The sequence below is a fragment of the Crocuta crocuta genome, unplaced genomic scaffold, assembly GCF_008692635.1.
Source record: "Crocuta crocuta isolate KB4526 unplaced genomic scaffold, BGI_CrCroc_1.0 scaffold93, whole genome shotgun sequence".
NCBI classification, from domain to species: domain Eukaryota; kingdom Metazoa; phylum Chordata; class Mammalia; order Carnivora; family Hyaenidae; genus Crocuta; species Crocuta crocuta.
This window is the reverse complement of record NW_027529641.1, coordinates 6,537,265-6,561,139: the sequence shown is the minus strand read 5'-3', so window position 1 is coordinate 6,561,139 and position 23,875 is coordinate 6,537,265. Positions and strand designations below refer to the sequence as shown.

General features: G+C 45.3%; 1 pseudogene; it reads right to left on the bottom strand.

Moving 5' to 3' along the window:
* Positions 1-259: 259 nt before the first annotated feature.
* Positions 260-374, bottom strand: LOC144230218 (U4 spliceosomal RNA; annotated as a pseudogene).
* Positions 375-23,875: the final 23,501 nt, after the last annotated feature.

Below are 23,875 nucleotides of genomic sequence, written 5' to 3'. Positions count from 1 at the left end.
TTTCCATCTATTGATATATCTATTGGTATAATGAAGTGTTTTTTTCTTGTTAATTCTTACAGTGGCTACTTTTGTGTATCAGCTAAGATGGTGTTTAGGGATGAGATTAACATTTAAGTCAGTGAACATTTAAATGAGTGAAGGTAAAGCAGATTGCCCTCTATAATGTGGGTGGCCATCTCCAATCTGGTGAAGGCCTAAATACAACAAAAAGACTGGTCTCCCTGTGCAAGAGAAAATTTTCCAGAATGCACTTGGACTTCATCTGAAGTTTGAATATATGTACGTATATTGGCCAGGAAGGCCTTTTTGATTAGCAATAATCGCGCCTCAGATAAACCTCATTGGCTACGATACTGCCACTGTGCAAAGCTCAGGAAGGCCTTTTTGAATAAGTATCTAGTTAGGTAGATAGAGAGATGGAGAGATTTATTGTAAGAAATTGGACATATATTCTAGGTGAGTATAATATATATGTTAACCTTATTAATAATTATAAGTTTTAATATAGTATATATCTCTTATAGTTCTGTTTTTCTGAAGAAATCTGACTAATGTAGATTTTGGTAATAACAGTGGTTCTAGAGGAACAAAATGTTAAGGATAAATTTTCTGAATTGGTTTCTGGAATTGGTTCTCTAATTTGATTAGATTTAAAGACACAATGACTTTATTTCTGGTAGTAAACAGAGCACTGATAGTCTGTGGCAGGATCTGGCAATAGAGATATGCAAAATATCACCACTGGATAATCCTAATCAATTTGTAAAAAGCAAGAGTCTGGAGTTCATATATATGATACTTTAAAATATTATTATTGAACTACTGAGTATAATGAGATTGGCTGATTGCTCCAACATTGCTGGGCAAAGTGGGCAAAGAAAAGAATCAGCTCAGGGATTCAAATTTCTAGCTCAACTGTTGAATGAATGACTTGAAATCTTCTATGTCTACTCTTAAAGAGACCCATATCTCCAGTAGCTCCAGACTTGAGATCTCTGAAAACCTAAGAGTGTATCTTATCATGTGAGTGGCTGACTTACAAAGCAAATTTAATTCCCAATATTGCAAAGTGTCGACTGTTAAAGTAATTTTCATTGAGAAAGAATGTGTTCCCGAAAGTTGGAATGGGGATACAGGGGAAAACCTTGATGAAACTGGGGACATTGAGCCCCTATATTCTGATAAGTCTTCTTTGCCAGTGGAAGCAGCCTTTCCATTCCCAGTAGAAGCAGCCTCTCTATCCCCCACCTGAGGGGATTAACCATACATTGTCAGAGGAAATGGTAATAGTCTCCCTGAGGCAACTGCCATGCAAGACAATGCTGATTCTTTTTGGACCCTCCTTCCCCCTCCCCCCCCAACACACACACACACACACACACACACACACACACACACACAGACTCCTCTTTGCTTCTAGAACCATAACAGCCAAATTTGGAGCAAAGCCCTTCCACTTCTGTAGATAACTACTTTCCTTTTGAGAAACAGCTCTTGGTCTGAAACTAGACCTTATTGAGACTGGCCATTTAATCATGAGCCACCAAGTTATGACCTGAGCTACCCATGATGAACTGGGTGTTGTTTGACACACTAAGCCATAATGTTGATTGTGCATAACAGCACTCTATCATCAAATGGAGTGGCTTATATGTGATTGGGTCACAGCAGGCTCTGAAGGTGCAAGTAAATTACATGGAGAAGTGGCACAAATGCCCATGTTCCCTATTCCTGCTATCCTAACCTCTTTCCCAGTCTTACCTATGGCCTAATGAGGAGTTCTCCACAATCAGCTAACAGAGGAAGAGAAAAGTTGGGCCTGATTTACAGATGGTTTTGCATGATATTCAGGCATCACTCACAAGTGGACATCATAGCACTACATCTCCTTTCTGGAATATCGTGAAGGACAATAGTGAAATCAAATCCTCCCAGTGGGCAGAAATTCAAACACCTGGCTGATCATTTTGCTTGAAAATAACCATGGCTAGATGTATGATTATATACCAATTCATGGACTGCAGCCAATGGTTTGGCTGGATGATCAGGGATTTGGAAGGAACACAACTGGAAAATTGGTGATAAGGAATTCTGGGTAAGAGGTATGTGGATGTCTCATGTCAATGCCCACCAAAGGTGACCTAAGCAAAGGAGGGTTTTAATAATCAAGTGGATCATGTCATGTGGATACCAGTCAACCTCTTTCCCCAACCTGTCATTGCCCAATGGACTCATGAACAAAGTGGCCACAGTAGAGATGAAGGTTATGGATGGACTCAGCAACACGGACTTCCATTCACCAAGTCCAAAAGCACAATCCCCATGCAGCAGAGACCAACACTGAGTTCCTCTTATGGTGCCATTTCCTGGGGTAATCAGCCAACTACCTGGTGGTTAGTTGATTTCAATGGGCCACTTCTATCATAAAAGGGGTAGGATTTTGTTCTTACTGGAATAGACATTTTAGATACAGACTTGCTTTTCCTCCACACAATGCTTCTGCTAAAACTGTCATCCAGCTGTGGACTTACAGAATATTTTATTCATTACCATGGTATTCCAACACAGCATTACTTCTGGTCAAAGAACTCACTTTACTACAAATAAAAGGCCATAATGGGCCCACGTTCATGAAATTCACTGGTCTTACCATGTTCCCCCCATACTAAAATGGCTGGTTTTATAAAATGGTAGAATGGCCTTTGGAAGACACAGCTAGAGTGCCTACTACGTAGGGCTGGGGTAAGGTTCTTCAGAAGGCTGCATAGTCTCTGAATCAGCACCCACTATATGTTATTGTTTCCTCCATAGCCAGGATTCATGGATCCAGGAATCAAGGAGTAGATATAGAAACAACACCACTCACTACTACCCCTAGTGATCTAGTAGTGAAATTTTTGATTCCTGTTCCCACAACTTTATACTCTGCTGGCCTGGAAGTCTTAGTTCCAGAAGAAGAAGTGCTTTCACCAGGAGACCCAATACTGATTTCACTGAACTGCAAGTTAAGACCATCACCCAACCATTTTGGACCCCTCATTTCTCCGAGTCACTAGACAAAGAAAAAAGCTACTCTGCTGGCTGAGGTGAGTGATCCTGAATGTCAAGGATGAATTGGGTTGCTACACTACAATGGAGGTAAGGAAGAGGTTGTCTTGAATACAAGAGATTCCCCACAGTGTCTCTTAGTGTCACAATGCCCTGTGATTAAGTTCAATGGAAAATCACAGCAATCCAATCCAAGTAGGGCTACTGATGGCCAGACCCTTCATAAATTAAGGTTTGGGTTACCCTACAAGGTAAAAACAAAAAACAAAACAAAACAAAACAACCAGTAGAGGCCATGACTGACTGAAGGCAAAGGAATATGGAAAAAGGTAGTTATGATTACCAGCTATAGCCACATGACCAGTTATAGAGATGAGGACAACAATTCTCATGAATATTTTCGCTTTATTTTGGTGTGTGTGTGTGTGTGTGTGTGTCCTATTATTTCTGTTGCTCTGAAAAATCCTGACTAACGTAGGTTATTCATGTGGTGAATAACATTCACTACTTTTCAAGTGTTGACCCATCTTTAACTCAGGGTAAACTCTGCTTACCCATGATATATTATCCTTTTTACTATTTTTATGTTTAATTTGCTAATATTTTATTGAGGATATTTGGATCTATATTCATAGGGACAATAGTTATTTTTTTCCTGTACTTGTCTTTATTTGGTTTTATTATGAGAGTAACATTGGCCTCCTCTTAAAATGAGTTATGAAGGGTTCCATCCTTTTGTATTATCTGGCATAATTTGTGAATAATTGCTGTAATTTCTCTTTTAATTTTTAAATTTTATTTGAGAGAGAGAATGCAGGCAGGAGACAGGAATGAACAGAAAGAGAGAGAGAAAGAGAGAGAGAGAGAGAGAGAACTCCAAGCAGGCTTAACACTCAGCATGGAGCCCCACACAGGGCTCAATCCCATGACCTTGGGATCATGATCTGAGCAGAAACCAAGAGTCAGATGCTCAACTGACTGAACCACCTAGGTCCCCTGCTGTAATTTCTCCTTTAAACATTTGGCCAAATTCAACAGTGAAACCATCTAGGCCTGGAGTTTGCCTTTTTTGGAAGGTTTTTAAACTACAAATTCAGTTTATACATTCTATTTCTTTTTTATTTTTGTTACCTTATGGCTTTTAAGAAATCACTGCATTTCATATAAGTTGCTGAATTTATGGACATAGAGTTGTTCATGGTATTCTTTTATTATCTTGCTAATGTCTTTCAACACCCCTCTCCTTGCCCATGTTGGTATTTTGCTTCTTCTGTCATTTTTTTCTTGATCAATCTGGTTAAAGTTTAACTAATGTTATTGACTTTTTCAAAGAACCATGTTTACTTTCATTGATTTTATCTATGGTTTTCCTGTTGCATTGATGCCTGCTCTTATTTATTATTTCTTCCCTTCTTCAGCATCCCTGGCAAGACTAAACACTGTCAAATCTTAAACTCATCTGTACAAGCTCTGCTTGTAAGCACAGTCTCACTTCCAGTACTTTAGAAAGAGGTTTCGGGATGTGTTCCCCAAAGTGAGCGAGTGTCACGTGTGTTTGTGTGTCAGCCCTGATGGGGACAGGCGGGAATGTGGGGGAAAGAAAGGAGCTTTGTACCCCGAGGTCAGGCTCTAAAAAGTGAAGTTCAGAAAACAGATTGAGAAGAGCTTTTTTTTCAGAAGAGACTTTCTAAGCATTGTTGGAATCTGGCTTGAATACAACACACTTAATAACATTTTAAATTTCTTCATGTTATGCCAGAAGGTTGTAAACTACAGAAGGTGCTGCTTTGGGTGGGAGATTTAAGGCCCACCGAGTTGACCCTTGAGTGATACTTTCCTGCTCTGGCCTACTGGGCCTTCTCCATGTTTTCAGACTGAATGGCCAGAGGCCTCAGAGCTGTCATCCACGTCTTCCTCACAATGGACATCTGCTTCAAGAACCACTCCAATTAAAAGGGCAGGAAACTCCCCGGTGGCTGTTTACCAGTCCCCCATGGACTGGAAAGTGAACATCTGATACCTAGCCTGGGGAGGAATAAACTCACTTTCGCCCACAGTTACGTGTTTAACAGGCCCCTGTGTGTTTATCCACAGTGTTCCTGGTTGGCTGAATTTGAGTTTAAATCGTTGACAGGAAATAATGCCTTCCGGCCTGATATCCCAAGTTCATCCAGAGCCTGAGGGTGGAAACTCGGACTATACTTTCCAGGTTGGTTTACCGTCCCTATAAATAAGTATAATGTCTTTATTCATAAAATATCCGCTGCCTCCAAATAGCTGGAGCTTGAATCGCTGTCCTTAATAAACACCCAGTGCTGCAGAGACAGACTGCTTGGCCCTGGAGGCTCTTGGTGACCTCTGGGTGCCTCCAGCCACTGGTGACCCAGGGTGGGCAAGGAAGTCCCTGGCCCTGCCATTAGGGCCCTAGGAAGCTTCAAGATCACAGATTCTTGGGCACATGTAAATAGCCAGGCAAAGGACACACACAGCACATATACTTAAGCTTTGCTTAAGGAATGGCTTGGGAGAAATGTCCCTGAGGAGTTCAGTTAGGCCCAAGAATGGGAACTGCCTAATGAAATCAATAGGTCTTTTGTATGATAGGAAAAGAGAGTGATCAGGGCTTCAAGAGGCTCAGTGCTTGCTGGGCACAGCAGGGAGCTTCTCACCCCATTATGGATGCAGAGCCACTCTTGACAAGAACCTCCCCCTTGCCCCCACAGCAGACTGGCCCCAGGATTCACTGCTAGGGCCACTGTATCAGTGCCGGAGCCATACTTCCCAACATGGCGTCTGCAGGCCCAATCAGAGCACAGCCTGGCTGCATTGAGAATGGCATACTCTAACCCCACGGCCCAAATTCCATTACATTATCCTGTCCTGTGCTCTGTCATCTGTTTCCGGAGACAAGCAGGGATCAGAGATCCTCCTGACCCACAGAAATGCATTTGATCTGCTGTTGCCAACCTCAGGCAAGATGGCCACTGGCCATTCACCATGATTCCATGACAGTGCCACCCTGCTGCACGAGCTGTGATGATACCTTGCACTTCCGGCTCAAAGCAGACTGACCAGGGAATGGCCTTGTGTTCCCTGTAGGCTAGCTAGTTACATGTTATTAGCTTCGAAGACAAGATTTTTTTTCTTTACTTTGTTTTGCTTTCTACTTGGTTGTTGGATATATGCCATAATATATGCCATTGCTTGCGCTGCCTTTTTCAGCATCATAGGAAATGCTGTGACCTACTTGTGAGGATAAACACAAAAACAAACAGGCAAAAGGGGACATCCGGGGACACCTGAGACTGTTTAACTTGTCCCTGTGACTAAGGGGAAGTGGGTTCTAACCTGGCCATCTTTGATGTGTGGTAGAAAGGAGCCCTGGGCAGTAGCAGGGCCAGCCACTCTAGGATGTCTCTGCAGGCCCACGCCACCCACCCTAATTGGGCCTGGGGAACAGCAATGCTGGGAAGGGCTTCAGCTTTAGGTCTGGCATTGGCCCGGGCAAGCGGCCGAGCAGCCCCCTAGGCAGGGACAGTGGTCGATTGTCTGGCTGAAAACAAGCCTGCCGGATAGTGTGTCCTAGGAAAGGAGATTGGCGTCTAATCTCCATCCACAGTGACCGGGGCACCTGGAGCACTGTCACAGCCTCTGCTACCAGGTTTCCGGCTGAGTGGCCCAACAACGCTTACATCCTCTGTGCCCCTAGACACCTGAAAGCAGAGAGGGCTCCGGCCATGTTATTAGACCCCAGACTGGGGGCCCAACTTGTCCCAGGCAGGCTGTGGGCAGCTATGCACCCACAGACACCCAATACCACACGGGGGGGGTGGAGAGGTGGGACCTACACACACACACACACACACTCTCTCTCTCTCTCTCTCTCTCTCCTGGGCTGTGTTCCTCACAGCTACAAAGCCACTTGCCTGGAGGAAATTTTTCACACCTGCTAGTAGTGAATATTATAAAGATAATGATTAAAAAACAATCTACAGGTGGCTGGGTTTCTTGTCAAAGAAAATGAAGCTCATTCCAGGGCACCAACATCTCTTCTGTAGGTCTGAAGCAATACAGCTTCAAAGACCAGGGATCTTTTGCAATGTGAGGCTATTTTGGAACTTTTCAGTGTCATTACAGCCCATGCACAATGGCTGAAATGCATGAAGAGAGCAAAAGATACCCAACCTCGTGGACAGCAGTTAGATCTTCCATGGGCCAGGGGTGGGGTTTGGGAGTGTCATTGGGGGATTCCAGCAACACTCAAACCCCATCCCCAAGCCCGCCTCTGTGGGGCCACCACTGATGTCACCAAATTAACGCTGAGTTCTAACAGATGCTTCGATTGATAGCTGTTGTTCATGGACCCTAGACAGCCACTGGGCTCCTTTATATTTTGCCTCAGAAGCTCCAAATTTTTGTTCACAGAACTGATTTGTATCTCTAATTTTCAGTTCACTTGGTGCCTCTCTCCTTGGCTGCCCAGTCCTGTTTGGCTGGCCAGATGGATGGAAGGGAGCCCAGGCTCATGCCCCGTGTTTGCACCAAAGCGCAGAACCTCCTCCTTGCTTCCTGACATGTTCCTGTCCAGCTCACCTGACTCCCTACCCTCTGCTCACCCTTCAGATATGATCCCTGACATGGATCAGGCTGCCTTTTGACCCCAGGGGCTTATTCCAGGGCTTGGGTTTGCTGTCAGTCCCTCCATAGCTCTATTCTCCTTGGCTGCACTGGGTCACATACTTACCCACAAACCCCATCTCTCTAATCCCCCACCTGTCCCCACCTGCTTGGTCCAGCCCTGGAACTCACACCCAGTGTGGTGGTTCCCCCTTTAGGCATGAAGCCCAGGTATCTTCTCATTCCTGTTTACACCGTTCATTTGGTTGGTTGGTTGTTTTCAGAGCATGAAATGAATAATAAAGAGATAAGCAGGGCTGTTTTAAGACCTTCCCCCTTTAGAATCATATTTTTACAGGTCCCACCCTCAAACCTACTAAATCATCCCTTGCTGAAGATATTCTCATTTTACTAGATGGGGGCAGAGTTGTATGGGACATGCTGACTTACTCTTACCTGGGTAGACATTAGAGGAACCACATAGTGATTCCTGTGTATAGCATTCCTCCCTTAGTTTGGAGCTGGTGATCTCCCCCCACAGTCCCTCTCCTTGAGAGGCAGTAGGTAGTAAGTTCTGAGCTTGACCTTCACAGACAGAAAGCCTCCCATGGAGTCTCTGGTTACTGCACATCAGTATCCAAAAATGTAGGTAGGCTTAGTGCGCCAGGGAAATTTACATGGAACAGTGGCCAGTAGAAATACAGATCCTCTCTCCTCTTACTGGGCCAGATATGCAACTTGCCCGCATCTCCCATTCCCACACCAACGTCTCCAGAAACTGACTGCAGAGACCACCCTCTCCCTGTAGTAAACTCACACTCTGCCTCTCACCTGGGTCCTCCCCATCTGCTTTTTTGCACTCAGGTCTCTGTCTCCATAAAACAAGAAAAGAAAAAGGACAAGCAAAACTGTCTTATTTCCACTGATCCTTCCAGCTACTTCCCCTCTTTCCTTTTCTTCACAGCATTCATCTGAAGTTGGATTTTGTGTGTGTGTGTGTCTCCAAGCTGCTCTTCTTGGGGCATCACGATGCTGCCTCCATCTTAAAACTGAGTTCTGATAGATGTCTGCGCCGGTTTCTGAGTGTGCCATTGTATCCCACGGTGCTGGCTGCCAGTCTCGGCACCAGTGCCTCACTATTTTAATTACTCTGGCTTTGTACAACAGCTTAATGTCTGTAGGGTGAGGTTTTCCGTGATGACAGTGTTCAGAGTTGATTCAGCTATTCAAACTCCTTTATTGTTTCATACGAATTTTAGAAACAGTTTTCCGAGGTGAATCAAAGAGCCAAAGAATTTTAATTGGAATCGGGCTCAATGTGCTCATTTATTTGGAGGGACATTGGCTACATTGCTACAGTATTGAGTCCTTCTGTGTATGAACAGAGAATATCTAATTCTTTGTTTTTCTCTTTTATGTCTTTCAGTGTTTTGTAATGATCTTCATAAAGTTCACACATTTTTGTTAGGTTTATTTCTGGATGTCTATGTTTTATAATTGTGAAATTTAAAAAAATTTTTTTAGTTTATTTATTTATTTTGAGGGCGAGAGCAAGCAGGGTAGGGGCAGGGAGAGAAGGAGAGGGAGAATCTCAAGCAGGCTCTGCACTGTCAGTGCAGCGCTCGAACCCCCAGATGGTGAAATCATGACCTAAACCAAAATCAAGAGTGGGATGAGCATGCTTAACTGACTGAGCCACCCAGGTGCCAGGTGCCCCCATAAGTATTCCATTTCTAGTTATTCATTGCACATGTAAAGCAACATTACTGATTTTTGTAACTTTATTTTCTATCTGTATACTTTCTTCACTGCCTTACTAATTCTATTATTTTATCCATTTATTTTCTTGTTTATTTTTTAAATGTAGGTGACCATACCATCTATGATTTTGTCTACCTTTCTAGTTCTTATTCTTGACTGATTGCATTATTTAGGGACTCCAGGACAATCTTAAATAGTAGTGGTGATAATAGACATTTTTTTCATTATTAAATATGTTGTTTCACTATTAGATATGCTGTTTGCAGTAGGTTTTTGATAACTGCTAACTTATTTTTAAGACTTTTTTTCTATATTTAGGTGCCGTAAGTTTTTGTATTAATTAGCTTTATATATTTTTTTAAATTTTAGAGAGAGTGCTAAGGGGAGTGAGGTGCAGAGGGAGAGTAAGAAACTTAAACAGGCTCCATGCTCAGCGTAAAGCCCAATGGAGCTTGATCCCATGACCCCAGCATCATGACCTGAGCCGAAATCCAGAGTCAGACCCTTGACCAGCTGAGTCACCCAGGTGCCCCAAGTTTTAAATTTTATTTAGTGATTTCTCTATCTTTTGAGAGGTCCTTTTGTAGTTTCTCCCTTAGCATATTAATGAGATTAATTATCTCTATATTTAATCTAATGGCAGAACCATCTTTGCATTCCTGGTATAAAAGCCTGACTTAGGCATGACAAATTATTATTTTAATAGTCTACTGTATTAGAATTGCTAATATTTCCTGTAGGATTTTTACAATGATATTCGTAAGTGACATTGGCCTATAATTTTCTTTTCTTACGGAGACTATGCAGTTTTTATTTTACCCAGATTGTAGTTGCCTCAAAAACAGCTTTACTTGGGGCACCTGCGTGGTTCAGTCAGTTAAGCATCTGAGTTCTGCTCAGGTCATGATCTCATGGCTCATGGGTTCAAGCCCCACATTGGGCTCTGTGCTGACAGCTCAGAGCCTGGAGCCTGCTTCAGATTCCGTGTCTCCCTCTCTCTCTGACCTTCCCCATCCCCAGCTCATGCTCTGTCTCTCTCTCTCTCTCTCAAAAATAAATAAACATTACAAAAATAGATTTACTTATTTCCTGTTATGTGGAATAACTTGTAAAAATAGAGATTTTTCTGTTCTTTGACAATTTGATAAAAATATATCTAAATAACTCCTTCTGGATTTAAAAAATTGAAGGGAAAATTAGTGCCTGAAAGGGAATATGGTGATCTGCTAGAAGCAAGCCTTCCCTCCTACACATTTTTCCTAGGAGCATTCCAAGCACCAAGCGTTTTCAAGTATCCATGAAGCAGTCATCAATATAGATCATTTCCTGGGCCAAGAAAAAAAGCGCTCAACAAATGTAAAAGAATTGAAATCATACTGAGTGCATTCTCCAACTATAATATATCAGGAAAATCTCTAAATGTGGAAATTAAACAATACACATCTAAAGAACTCATGGGTCAAAGAGGAAACCTTAAAGGAAAAATTTAAAAATACATATAATTGATTAAAAACAAAAAGACAGTATATCAAAATTTGTGGGATGCAGCTAAAGCTCAGAGGAAAATTTATAGCACCAAATGATTAACGAGGCAAAATCCCAAATCAATAGCCTAAGTCCCTACTTCAAGAAGCTAGAAAAAGAGTAGCAAAATTAACCTAAACTAAGAAGAAGAAAGGACATCACAAACATAGAGCAGAAATTAAAAATAGAAAAACAAGAAACATGGGCATCTGGCTGGCTCAGTTGGTTAAGCATCTGACTTTGGCTCAGGTCATGATCTCATGGTTCATGGGTTCGAGCCCCACATGGGGCTCTGCGCTGACAGCTCAGGGACTGGAACCTGCTTCACATTCTGTGTGTCTCTTTCTGCCCTTCCCTGGCTTGTGTGCATTCTCTCTCTGTCTCTCTGTCTCTCAAATAAATACATAAACATTAAAAAACAAGAAAGAAAATCAATGAAATAAAAAGCTGATCTTTGAAAATAAAATTGATAGATCTCTAGAAAATAAAACAGAGAAAAGACACAGATCTCAAATCTCAGGAGTGAAATAAGGGATATTATTAGAGACTGTAACCATTAATTAGATTATATGAGAATACTATGAACAAATTTTTCTCATAAATTTGACAACATAAAAGAAAGGACCACTTCCTCAAAAACCAAAACCTACCAAAAAAAAAAAAAAAACAACAAGATGAAACAACCTTCTGAATAACCTTGTAAGTACAGAAGAAATTGAATTTTTAATTTAAAACTTCCTGAAAAAGAAATTTCCAAGCCTAGATGATTTCACTGAAGAAGTCTACCAAAAAAGAATTAACATCAACTTTGCACAATCTTTATCAGAAAATGAAAGAGGAAGGAATACTTCCCAACTCATTGTAACGAAGCCAGTACTAACTTACACTGACACTAGACAAAGACAATACAAAAAGAGACTTGAGAGACCAGTATCTTCCATGAACTTATAAGGAACACAACAAAATTCATAACAAAATATCAGCAAACCAAATCTAACAATGTATAAAAAATAATCATACACAGTGACCAAGCAGGATTTATTCTGAGTCAGCAAGCCTGGCTCAACATTTCAAAACCAATCAGAGCTAGGAAAGAGAAATTATGGGATCCTATCAATTGGTGCACAAAAGCATTTTACAAAATCTAAAACTTGATTTCTGATCAAGTTCTCAAAAGTTCGAACCCACATGTCATCTGGCCCAACCCCACCAACTGCAGAGCAATGAGATGACTTACGGGGAGTGACACACCTAATTGAAAACTGTTGATGCAAGCATCTCTTCTTACTTCTTATAGGAAAGTACTAGTGTGGATGCAGTAGTTTAATAGTACTAGTAGATTGTTATCCTTGATGGGTACTGAAAGAGGGCCACTGCCTGGAGCACTGTATGAAGTTGGAAGGGTGCAAGGGTGAACAGGAGGCCTGGAGATAGGGAAGGGCAGTATCTATGTAGCTGGAAGTTTGTCCACCACATGGTTGGCTGCTTGAAGCTAGCTGGTAGCATTGCCACCTTGTGTTTGCCCAGGCTGTCACTTTGCAATGCACAACTCATTTACATCTCATTTGATCCCTATGAGAGAGGCAAAATAGCAGTTTTCAAATTCATTTCCCTATAAGAGTGTATAGGCTCAAAGAAGACACGTAACTGATAGTAAATAATAATAAGATAAAGTATATGCTTATTTAAGTAACAATGACAATATTATATTAAATAATTGACTATATTCACACATCAAGTAAGTTATGAAGCCTGAGCACCTGTGTCTCTAGGGAGTGTTTCCTACACAATCATAGTCAGGATAATAAATACCATTTACTTAGTATTTACTGGGTACAAGATACTGTTGTGCATATATATTATATATATGGAGAGAAGCCAAAGAAAGTATATTGTAAAAATGGTAGGAATAGAAGGAAATTATTGTAACTCAATTAAGAGCATCTACCAAAAACTATAGCTGACATCATACTTAATGTAGAAAGACTGAAGCCTTGCCCCTAAGACTGGAAAAAAGGCAAAGATATCTATTTCCACTACTCATATTCAACATAGTGTCACAAGTCATAGGCAAGAAAAAGATACACAGATTGTAAAGGAAGAAATAAAACCCTTTCTATTGGAAGATGACTTGATTGTCTACATAAAAAACCCTGAAAGATTTAAAAAAAAAAAAACCATAAACCCTCCCATCCTATAACTAATTGGTGAACTCAGCAAGGTGGTAGAATACAAGATTAGAAAGCAAAAATCGATCACATTTTTATATACTAAAAATAACACACAGAAATCGATATTAAAAGTTAATGACAGAGGTATGAATGCATAGATCGATGGAAGACTAGAGAACTCAGAACTGAAGTAAAGACCTCCACAAATATACCCAACTCATTTTTGTCAGAGATGTAAAATCAATTCATTGGAGGAAGGATAGCCTTTTCAGAAAATGGTGCTAGACCAATTGGACAGCCAAGAAGAAGAAGGAGAAGAAAAAGAAGAAGGAGAGAGAGAGGGAGGAAGAGAGAGAGGAGAAGGAGGAAGAAGGGGAGGGGGAGGGGAAGTGGGAGGAGGAGGAGAAGGACCTTGACCTAAACCTCACATGGTTTAGAAAACTTACCTGAAGATAACGTATCATAGACTTATAACATAAAACCACAAAAGTTTCAGAAAAATCCTAGAAGAAAAATCTTTGGGATCTAAGATTAGATAGAGAGTCCTAGGCTTGACACCAAAAGCATGATCCATTAAAGAAAAAAACTGATAAATACACATAACATAACATTTACCAATTACACATTTTAAGTGTACTATTTAGTAGCAATAAGTATATGAACTTTTTTCATCATCCCAAACTGAAACTCTGTACCCATTAAACTACTAATTCCCCGTTTCCCTCCCACCCCGGGCAACCACCACCGTACTTTCGTTTCTATGATTTTGACTACACTGGGAACCTCATATAAGTGGAATCACACAGTATATGTCTTTTCTGTGACTGGCTTATTTCACTTAGCCTAATGTCCTCAAGGTTCATCCGTGTTGAAGTGTGTGTCAGTATATCCTTACTTTTTAAAGCTGAGTAACATTCCATTGTATGGAGAGACTACATTTTTATTATCCATTCATACATTAGTTCATTTTAATTTTTTTAGTATTTATTTATTTTTGAGAGTGAGAGAGAGAGATGGAGACGTAGAATCTGAAGCAGGCTCCAGGCTCCAAGCTATCAGCACAGAGCCCGTCGCAGGGCTCAAACTCATGAACTGCAAGATCATGACCTGAGCTGAAGTCAGACGCTTAACCTACTGAGCCACCCAGGTGCCCCTACACTAGTTCATTTTAAAGGGTGACCTATGAAGGTCTTAAGTAGTACATTATACAAGAGGTGACATATTTGATTATGAGGCAAAGGAAATCACTCAATGCCTGGGGCTTGGGCCACATTAAGGGGGAGAAAAGATTTAAGAAGGAAGCCTTGTATAAAAGGGGTATTCCAGAGATCCCATGCTGTGAAAGATGCCTGCCTGAGAATAGACACTACACTCCATCCCCCTCCAGCACTGCTGCTTATGGAAACATGTGTGAGCTGTTTGGAGCCTTTGTCTCTGGTTCTCGCAGTGCTTGGATGTTCTTATGGCCACCTACACTTTGCAGTTGAGGAAATGGAGGCACAGAGATTTTAAGGGGCCCTCTCAGGTTGCCATTTGGCCTGGCTCCAAAGACTGCCTTTGAAGGCTTGGAAGGATAGTCAGGAAATCATCAGGTGCCTCTACAGGAAAGCACCTTGGCCACTCAGAATCCTGGGCTCCATCCACATGGCTGGGTGCAGGGAGGAGGGATGGAGAAAGGGGCACAGGCGTGAAGTCCAAATATCCCTGTGTGATGTGACCCTCTTGGTTATTTGGGGTAAGGATGACCCTTCTCTGCTGTTGCCTCTGTTTCCTGGTCTATAAAATACTGATGAGCATCCTTACCTCAGTTGGCTGTGAAGAGTGTCACAGTATAAACAGTGTAGGACAGCACCTAGCTCACACTGGGTGGGTAGAAAATAACCATGCTGGGATTTCAAGGCCAGGCAGCAGACCCCACAACATTCCTGCACCTTCCTCCAGTTGGCATCTAAGATGCGGGGATGAGAGATCATCTCTTTCCCTTTCCCTGGAATTTCCCATCTTCTCAAGGCATGGGGGTATGCTAAGTGGTGAGGGGTCATTCACTCCTTGGTACAACCAAAGCTTGTAAAATCTGGAAGCCAGGCACAGGGGGAGACTAAGAGCCCAGGCACCTGCCAGGGGAGCAGGGGATGCAGGCAGTCACCTGCTGAAAGCAGGCTTTCCTGGAGAAACGAAAGCCCATTGTGCTAGCCAGAGCCACAGGTAGGCAGCACCATGACATGGGGCATGGAGAACAATGGGAGAAGCAGGACTTCTAGACTCAATTTGTTTGATTCCATTCTGTTGGATTGGTCACCCACCCTTCTGGGAGGGCTAGGCGTGAAGCACAAGCCATCACAAGATTCCCTTGGCTGGCTCTGTGACTCTCCTGTTCCATTGCCCAGCACATGACAGTCATTCACAAAATGAAGGTTGAATATCTTCCAGAGTTCTCCTTTTGACTAAATTTCCTCCTGTCTTTGTCAGCTGAGAGAATGGCTCCCACTCCAAACCTCTCCAACACCCATGGTGTCCAAGCACATACAGAAGGTTCTCAATAGTTGCTGACAGAATCAATGAATGGATGGGGCAGCACAACCAAGAGGGTGGTGGTCAACAGTCATCTCTAGGGGATGAGAAAAGTTCACATTTCAAGGGGAAGCGGAGGGTGAAACCCTGTGACATCCTGTGTAATGGACACATTCACAGGCATCTTATTCTAGAACTGTCTTTGTGGAAGTCAGGAGTCCACTCTGGGGATCTCTGCCTCGACAGGACTGTGCCTGTCCCCATGTTCTCCCAGATCATATGCATCTCCTGAGAGATCCTGACTCAGGTCTGTCCACACTATCAGAGCAGTAGCTGCCACAGATACTACAGGACTCCATCCTCTGTACATCAGAGAGGGGACCCAGAGGTGAATCACAGGGCCATTGCCTCCCTCAAGGAGTTTCTACTCTAGACATGGTACTCAGAGGGAGGGAGGAAGGAGACAGACCCCAAGTCAGGCTGTGCCGTGAACTCGTTTTCCTTGCCGGAAATGGTTTCCACATGTGAAGATTAAATGTTAATTACCTTCAGAGTCATTCTGTTCAGCTGTGTAGTTGTGTTGTCCCCAAGGTGCCCAGCTGGAGAGCAAACTGGACCTGAAATCCAGCCCATACCTTGCTTGCCAAGTCATGCCCATGGTCATTGCTGCCCAGAGGGAGGACTTTCTGTAATCTGCACAAAAGTGCCATCCAGATCACTGAAGCTGATGAGCTTGCTTTTGCCCTGTGCATCCTGACAGCCAGGGAACAAAGAGGCAAGGGATCCCAAGAACTACTGCAGGGGTGCTTCAGGAGGCTAAGAGACATGTGCCGTAGCCGCCCCTTGCCACCCCACCCCCTACCATGTCCTGCTCATCAACCGCAAGGCTCCCTTCCCTCCCACCCCCCATTCAGCCCTGAACCATGCCGTGGGATTGGCAGATACTGACTCTGGAGGCTCTCAGAAGGAAAAGCAGGAGAGGGAGTTCCCAGAGTTTGGTGGGGAACTGCCAGGGGAAAGCCCTAGAGGACACCCTCCTTAGCAACGTGGGAATCTCCTCTGATGAATATAAGGATGGGGATGCCAAAAAGGTACAAGCCACAGGGGCTTCCTGCTGTCCCCCAACCCCAGGCACACATCATATTTCATTTATCCTTGGGGCTGGGTGCTTCTGGTCCCGCTCTACATTGGAGCAAACTGAGGCTTACAATGTGAGCCAGTTGACCCAAGGCACACTTTTAGCTTTAGACCCTGCTCTGCCTGTCTCCCCCACACCACCCCTCCCTTTGCATGGGCCCCACCCAGCCCAGGCTGGCTTTCTGCTCGGTTGTGTGGGGGAAGCTGCAGCCCAGGCAGGTTCCTCTTTCAGTCCTGGCTCTCACATTCCCAGAGCAAGTGGCTGACCTCATGCCACCTGGGTGTGTGGGGAAGGAAGCAGGTGTGGTGCTGGGAGGGACCCAAGCCCATGTTCGGTCTGCCTGGAGAAGTCGGTTATGACAACAGAAAGGGCACACGATTTCTACACGAAGAACCAGACCACAAAGATGTTTCTATGGAAAAGTCATGTTGACCGAATCAATTGCCAAGCAAGGATTTAGCAACAGGATGGAGGGAAGCCCACACAGCTGGCATCAAGCCACACATTCAAACAACATAAAAAGTGGCACCAGGGGAGCAGAGTGGCAGCCACTGAGTTCCTGTGATGTCCCTGTGGTGGGGTTCTCAGCTCTGGCTTCCCATCAAAACCCTCTGGGGGGGGGGATTTTAAAAGAAAATACAGGCATCCATGTTGGGGTCTCCCTCTCTAATATCATGCTTTAATTGGTCTGGATCTTGGATCTTGCATGGATCCAAGCAGGACATGGTTTTTAATTTCATGATTCTGATTAGATCGAGGGTCATGCCCTGTAGGATCACACCGCCCACCCCAGTCCTGCTCCAGCCCCTTTCCCTGTGGTGGTAGCAGATCACCTAGGAGTTGTGTGGCCTCAGGCAAGCCACTAACCTGGTCTAGAGAACAGAGATCTGACCCAGGTGAGCTGTGAGGTTCTGCTCCAGGATAAAATCCAATGACATGGCACCTTCATGAAGTGGGGGGAAGGGGGATGACAAGGATGAGATGACCTCACAGTTCTGGAGGCTGGAAGTCCAAGATCAAAGCGTCAGCAGGTCTGGTTTCTCCCGAGGCCTCTCTCTCTGGCGTGCAGATGGCTGCCTGCTCTCTGTGTCCTCACCTGGGCTTTCCTCTGTACAAGTTTGTGTACTAATCTCCTCTTCTTATAAGGACACCAGTCAGATTGAATTAGGGCCACCCTCATGACCTCATTTCAACATAATTACCTCTTTATGTGAATGGAACTATTTCTTCACCTTTCCCTTTACTGGTGGACTGGGAATGGTTTCTGGTCTGGCCCTCAGGAACATTGTCCCCCATGAACACCCTTCTCCTTGTCACTGGGCACGCCTGTGCACAGTGTCTGTTGGACATGTGCCTGGGAGTGGAACTGTAGCAACAGGAGTGCATGTCTTCACGTTTGTAGGTGCTGCGGGCACATTTCCAGAATGTTCCGAGTGGGAGAGACCCTTTTGCTACACCTCTCACCAACACTCAGGATAGTCAGACCTGCAAACAGTGTGCCCTGGCCCCACACACACCACTGAGGGCCTTGAACTTCTTGGGATTAGAGGATGCGTCCGTTTGTTTGGGCTGTTATGACACAAATTCCTTAGATAAGTGGCTTAAACTACCAAGACTTATTTCTCAGTTGTGCAAGCTGAAAGCCTTGTGGTATTCTCTGGGGTCTCGTATGTAAGGGCACTAATCCCATTTATGAGGACTCCACCATGCTGACCCAATCACCTCCCAAACACCCCACCGCCTAATGGCATCACATTGGGGGTTAGGATTTTTTTTTAAATGTTTATTTATTTTTGAAAGAGAGAGAACAGGGCAGGGACAGAGAGAGAGAGAATCTCAAGCAGGTTCCACACTGTCAGCGCAGAGCCCAACGTGGGGCTTGAATTCACGAACTGTGAGATCATGACCTGAGCTGAAATTGAGTTGGACGCTTAACTGATCAAGCCACCCAAGCGCCTCTGGGGGTTAGGATTTAACATTTGGGGGTGGGGGTATACAAACATTGAATCTATAGCAGAAAAACTGGGGCACTGCCCCTTCTATGCAGTAACCAACTGGGACCCCACTCCCCACATTCAGGCTTACCTCCTTTTCTTCCTCCTGTTCTGGCTCCTCCACACTTCCTGCAGACCCCCCTCACCCCTCACAGCCCAGCCCAGCCTACTCTTCCTGTCCTCTTGATTCCCACTCACATCTTTCCAGAGTTGCCAGCTACAGAGACACATCAGCTGTGGCCTCCCACACGCTGTAGCACATATGGGCTTTATGCACTGACTGGTCCAGGTTTGACCCCTTACTCTGAGTCCCCTCAGGGCTTCACCTCACTGAACCTTCTCTTTCCCTGCATCTCATCCTTTCTGTCTACCTGCCTCTTTCCGGTTCTTCCAATTCTTGCTCCTTGACCTTCCTCCTTGCCTTTCTGCTGCCTCTCCCCTTCAGCTTGTCTTCAGGGTAGCCCCCATTTTTCAGGACTACCCTCCAGCCACATGGAATCCTTTACAACCCTCCCCCTCCCATCCACACCTTCCTGGGGCTTGTGGGACAACAGGATTCATTGCCTTAGTGAGCCACCCAGGGAAACCCTGTCTGGGATAGCAGCTTTGTGAGACCAGGAGCCTGAGCTATGGTCATGGGCTCTGTGACCTGGGGAGGGGCCGGCCTGAGCTTTCATGTTCTCATCCAAGGATCTGGTGAGATCATCCATTAGGGTATTTGGGGCAATGTGCTCCAGGGCTCAGAAATCACCATTATCATCACTGCCCCTTTCTAAGGTAACATCCAGCTGAAAAATATGTGGCATCTGCTAAATGCCAGCTATTTTCTCATCCCTTCCATGGAATGCTTATAACCTCCCCTTAGGGGTTAGGGACTGGGAATCCCTCTGCTTTACCAAAGAGGAAACTGAGGCTTAGGAAGCTGGCTGGCCATGCCTGAGATTGTACTGCTGGTCAGGGTCAGAGCCAGGAATCTTACCTGTCATCTATCTCCAAAAGACCATTGTGCATGCCCCCCTGGAATGAAGGCAGCACAGTGGGTGGGCAGATTCACAGCCACTGAATGAAGGTAAAGGGGAAATCAGAATATGCTGCCCCCAAAATACATCCCTTTGGCATACGGATTATTTTGAGGTGAAGACAATTGAATAACAGCAGACCCAGAAAAACTCTACCGTCCCCATATCTTCCTCAAGACAGGGCAGACATTTCCGCTTGTGAAGGTGCTCCCCTCCCTTCTCCCACACCAGGAAGAGGAAAAATTCCATTACTGAGACTGCACCAACTTGAATCTGCATAAACAAACCTTACTGAAATATGCCTTACCTTCTGTGAGTTTCTGCCATATTCTGACCTTCCCACAACTCACCATCCCCAGAAGCCCCAAGCTCTTAGCCTGTGTCTTTTCTTTTACTAGTTTTTTGTTAAGATAGTATGCAAGCTCCAATTTCTAAGTGCCTCCTTGAGTGACATTTCTTCGAGAAATCTTGGGTACACATACATAATTGTATCTGTTCTTTTCTCTTGTTAGTATGATTTTTGTAAGTTTAATTTGCAGGTCTCTGGGCAAAGAATCTAAGAGGGTGGAGGAAAAAGGCTTTTCCCCCTACAAAGGCAAGAACCCAGAGGAGGTCCTCACGGGCCTTCCTTCTTTCAGAGAGCACAGGCCCTCCCCCAATGTCATGTGAGCATTGCACTGTGTACTGAGTGTATGACCCCCAGCCCAGGTGAGCAGGTGCCAATCGAAAAGGCCATCATACCCATTTAAGAGTTTCCAGTGTCTGAACCCCATTAGCAGGCATTTTTGAACTCCTCACACTTGTCCTGATAAAGGTATCATCAATAGGAAGGCCAGCTTGGAGCCAAAGATGCTGAAGGCTTCCCCTGGGCAGTGAGAGAGGATAAAATACTAGAGATTACCTTTAATTTCCATGTGCTATTTTCCAAGACCCAGCTCAGCAGGAGTCACTCAGGAGGCTTCAAAACCTATTCATCAATTCTTTGGCATGCCCCCTATCAAGAGGCAGAACCCAATTGCTCTCACCTTCAATCTGGACCAGGCTGAATTCTGCCCTTCTGAGGAAGGAGTACAAGGGGGCAGAAATGGTACAACATGACCTAAGGAAGGAAAGGTCCTAAAAGGCAGGACGGTTCCTGCCAGGCTCTCTCTTGAGATGCTTAGCCCTGGAAGCCAGCCGCCATATTGTGAGGAAGCCCATGCACACTGCGAGGCTACACGAGGTGTCCCAGCTGAGACCTCCACTGATAGCCAGCATCAACTGCCTTACCTGTAAGTGCAGAAGCCCTTTGAGATGCCTCCGACCCAATTACTCACTGCAACCCTGAAAAACTCCTGAGTGAGAATAGCCAAGACAGAGCTGCCAGGTCAATTTCCAGAACCTCAAGAGGTAATGGTGGTAAAGGAGGGGTGGTTTCAGCTGCTATGTTTTAGGGTGGTTTGTTATGAAGCAATAGATAAACAAATAGTCGCTGAAGCCAGTTACCACAGGTTTTATCCAACACCCCCTTTGACCACCACTCTCAGTGCTGGACTTAATACCGAGCAGGGCAAAAGCCCACTGGGAACACCAGCACTGCCTGATAGACAGGTGCCTGGGGACCAGTGGGGTCCTGAGCTGCCACCGAGCTACCAGCTTTGTGCTGAAGTACCAGGACAGTGTGCCCACCAGACCCTCCTCCCCTTTCTCTCACTCATGGACCTGGGTGCAGCTGTGGGCATCCCCTGCGCTGTCCTTGCTATGGGACTGAGTCCAGAGCCAAGCTGGGCTGATGGGGCATGGACACCCGAGTAGCCACCAGAACTGGATGCATTGTTGTCTATCAGGGCACCAACTGTTCAAAGCTGAGAGATGGTCCTCAGAGTCAAGTCCGAGAGGAAAACATGAGTCTAAAGGTGGGGAAGCAGAAGATGGGTGGGGGAGGGACAGAGCGAGCTGAGGGTGATGTTTCTGCTGTGTGATGAATGGCTGGGTGTGAGAATGGTCCAGACAACCTTCAAGCAAGGGAGGACCAAGGGATCTGCATCTGGACCCAAGTCTCTTGTGCTGAACATTGGCTCCTCCAGGCCCTTGGTCACCCTTTTTTCCCCAAGACCTCACAGACAGCGCCCATTTCCTGCACTCTCACCTTTGGATTAGTATACTGTCCTGTTGGAGCTAAACCTGTCTGGACATGACCCTTGATCCTCCCTCACCCTTGCTCCCACCACCCAGGAGCCCAGATGCGTTGAGTACCACTGGGGAGGCCAGGACAAGGCCAAAGACATCCAGGCCTTTTGGAAACAGGGTACAGAACCGATGCCCCCTCTCCCTAAAGACATATCCTACCTCCAAGATCAACTCCCCCAGGGCCCATAGCCTCCCACAATGGAGGTCCCAGCATGCCTTGCAGCATGAGCCCAGTCCGGGCTTTCCCACTGCAGAAGGGGCAAACATGCCCAGAAAACACTGTCCCTGCCTTCCAGGGGTTGTTCTTGGGCTGTGGCAGGGGTGCCTTGTCCCTCTCCTTACCCAATCACCCATTCCTCTCCTAGTTACATTTTGTGCAAACACATGCCTTCCAGCGGAGTCAGACTTCATTAGGGAGATGGAGAGCAGCACAACCCCAGGCTGCCCACAGTCACCAGAATGGACAGGCCACAGGGCAGGCTGACCACCCAAGCTGATCCACTGCCTGCCCTCCCAGCCTTCAGAGGGACCGGCCGGGCAGGAGGAGGGAGAAGAGTGCTCAGCGAGGTTAACCTCTGTTGCTAATGTAAGACTGCTCATTTTTATTTCTTTTTTTTTAATTTTTTTAAAATGTTTTATTTATTTCTAGGAGAGAGAGAGACAGCGTGAGCAGGGGAGGGTCAGAGAGAGAGGGAGTCACAGACTGAAACAGGCTCCAGGCTCTGAGCTGGCAGTCAGCACAGAGCCCGACGCGGGTCTCGAACCCACGAACCGCGAGATCGTGACCTAAGCGAAAGTCGGACGCTTAACCGACTAAGCCACCCAGGCGCCCCTGCTCATTTTTATTTCTTTAGATGATCTGTTTGGTGGGCACGTTGTGGGCTTCAGCAAAGACAAACCAGAGCCCTGAGACACACGCCCCCAACTGGGAGTGGCTGCAGGGATCAGCAGGCCATGGATGGCAGCCTGGCAAGCCTCTTCCAGAGGACGCAGGTGACAGGTGTCGAGGAAGAGGGTCTTTGGGGCTTATTCTCCGAGAGGGGTCTCTGGGGCTCAGAATCTGCTGTGGCAGGACGGGGTTCTCCTCAGCCAAGAGCTGTTAACATCCACCACCAGAGATTGGGAAAAGCACTCCTTTTGCGGGGGGCAGGGAGAAGGAAGCCTGGGGAGGGGCTGACTGGGAATAGGTGGGAGAAAGGCTGGGTTTTCTGAGGGCACCAGGGCACGTCCTGGCCCCTGAACCTCTGAGCCCTGGGCTCCTCGCTACTGACCCGCTCCCCCAAATGCCCAACACGCTGTTCAAACTGGAGTCACTGGACTCCGTGAGGTTTATAATTCCATGCTGAAGCCATTTACCTTTATTTCTTAAGTTTATTAATTTATTTTGAGAGGGAGAGAGTGAAAGAGAGAGCACAAGCTGGGGAGGGGCAGAGAGAGGAGAGAGAGAATCCCAAACAGGCTCTGCACTGTCAGTACAGAGCCCGACTCAGGGCTCAAATCCCGAGCTGCGAGATCATGATCGGAGCTGAAATCAAGAGTTGGATGCTCAGTGCCATCCAAGCACCCCTGAAGCCATTTACCTTTCAATGAAATTCGAATGATGCTTCTTGCTTCTTTCAAAAAAACAGCTTCTAGCTTCACTGAGGTATAATTGACATATAACAAGTGGTACCTGTTTCAGTGCACAATTTGCTAACTTAGATTCGGGTAGATTCCCCACCCCGGGAAACCATCACCGCAATCAGGATAGTGAGCTCATTGCCACTCCCCACAAGTTTCCTGCAGCTCCTTAGGAACACCCCTCCCTCCTTCCCACCCCCCACCTCCAGTCTGTGCTTCTCACTTTTACCGATGTTTTTAAATGAAAATAAATTAAATTTCATCCCATGAACAGAAGCTGCCAGGAAGTAAAAATAGGAG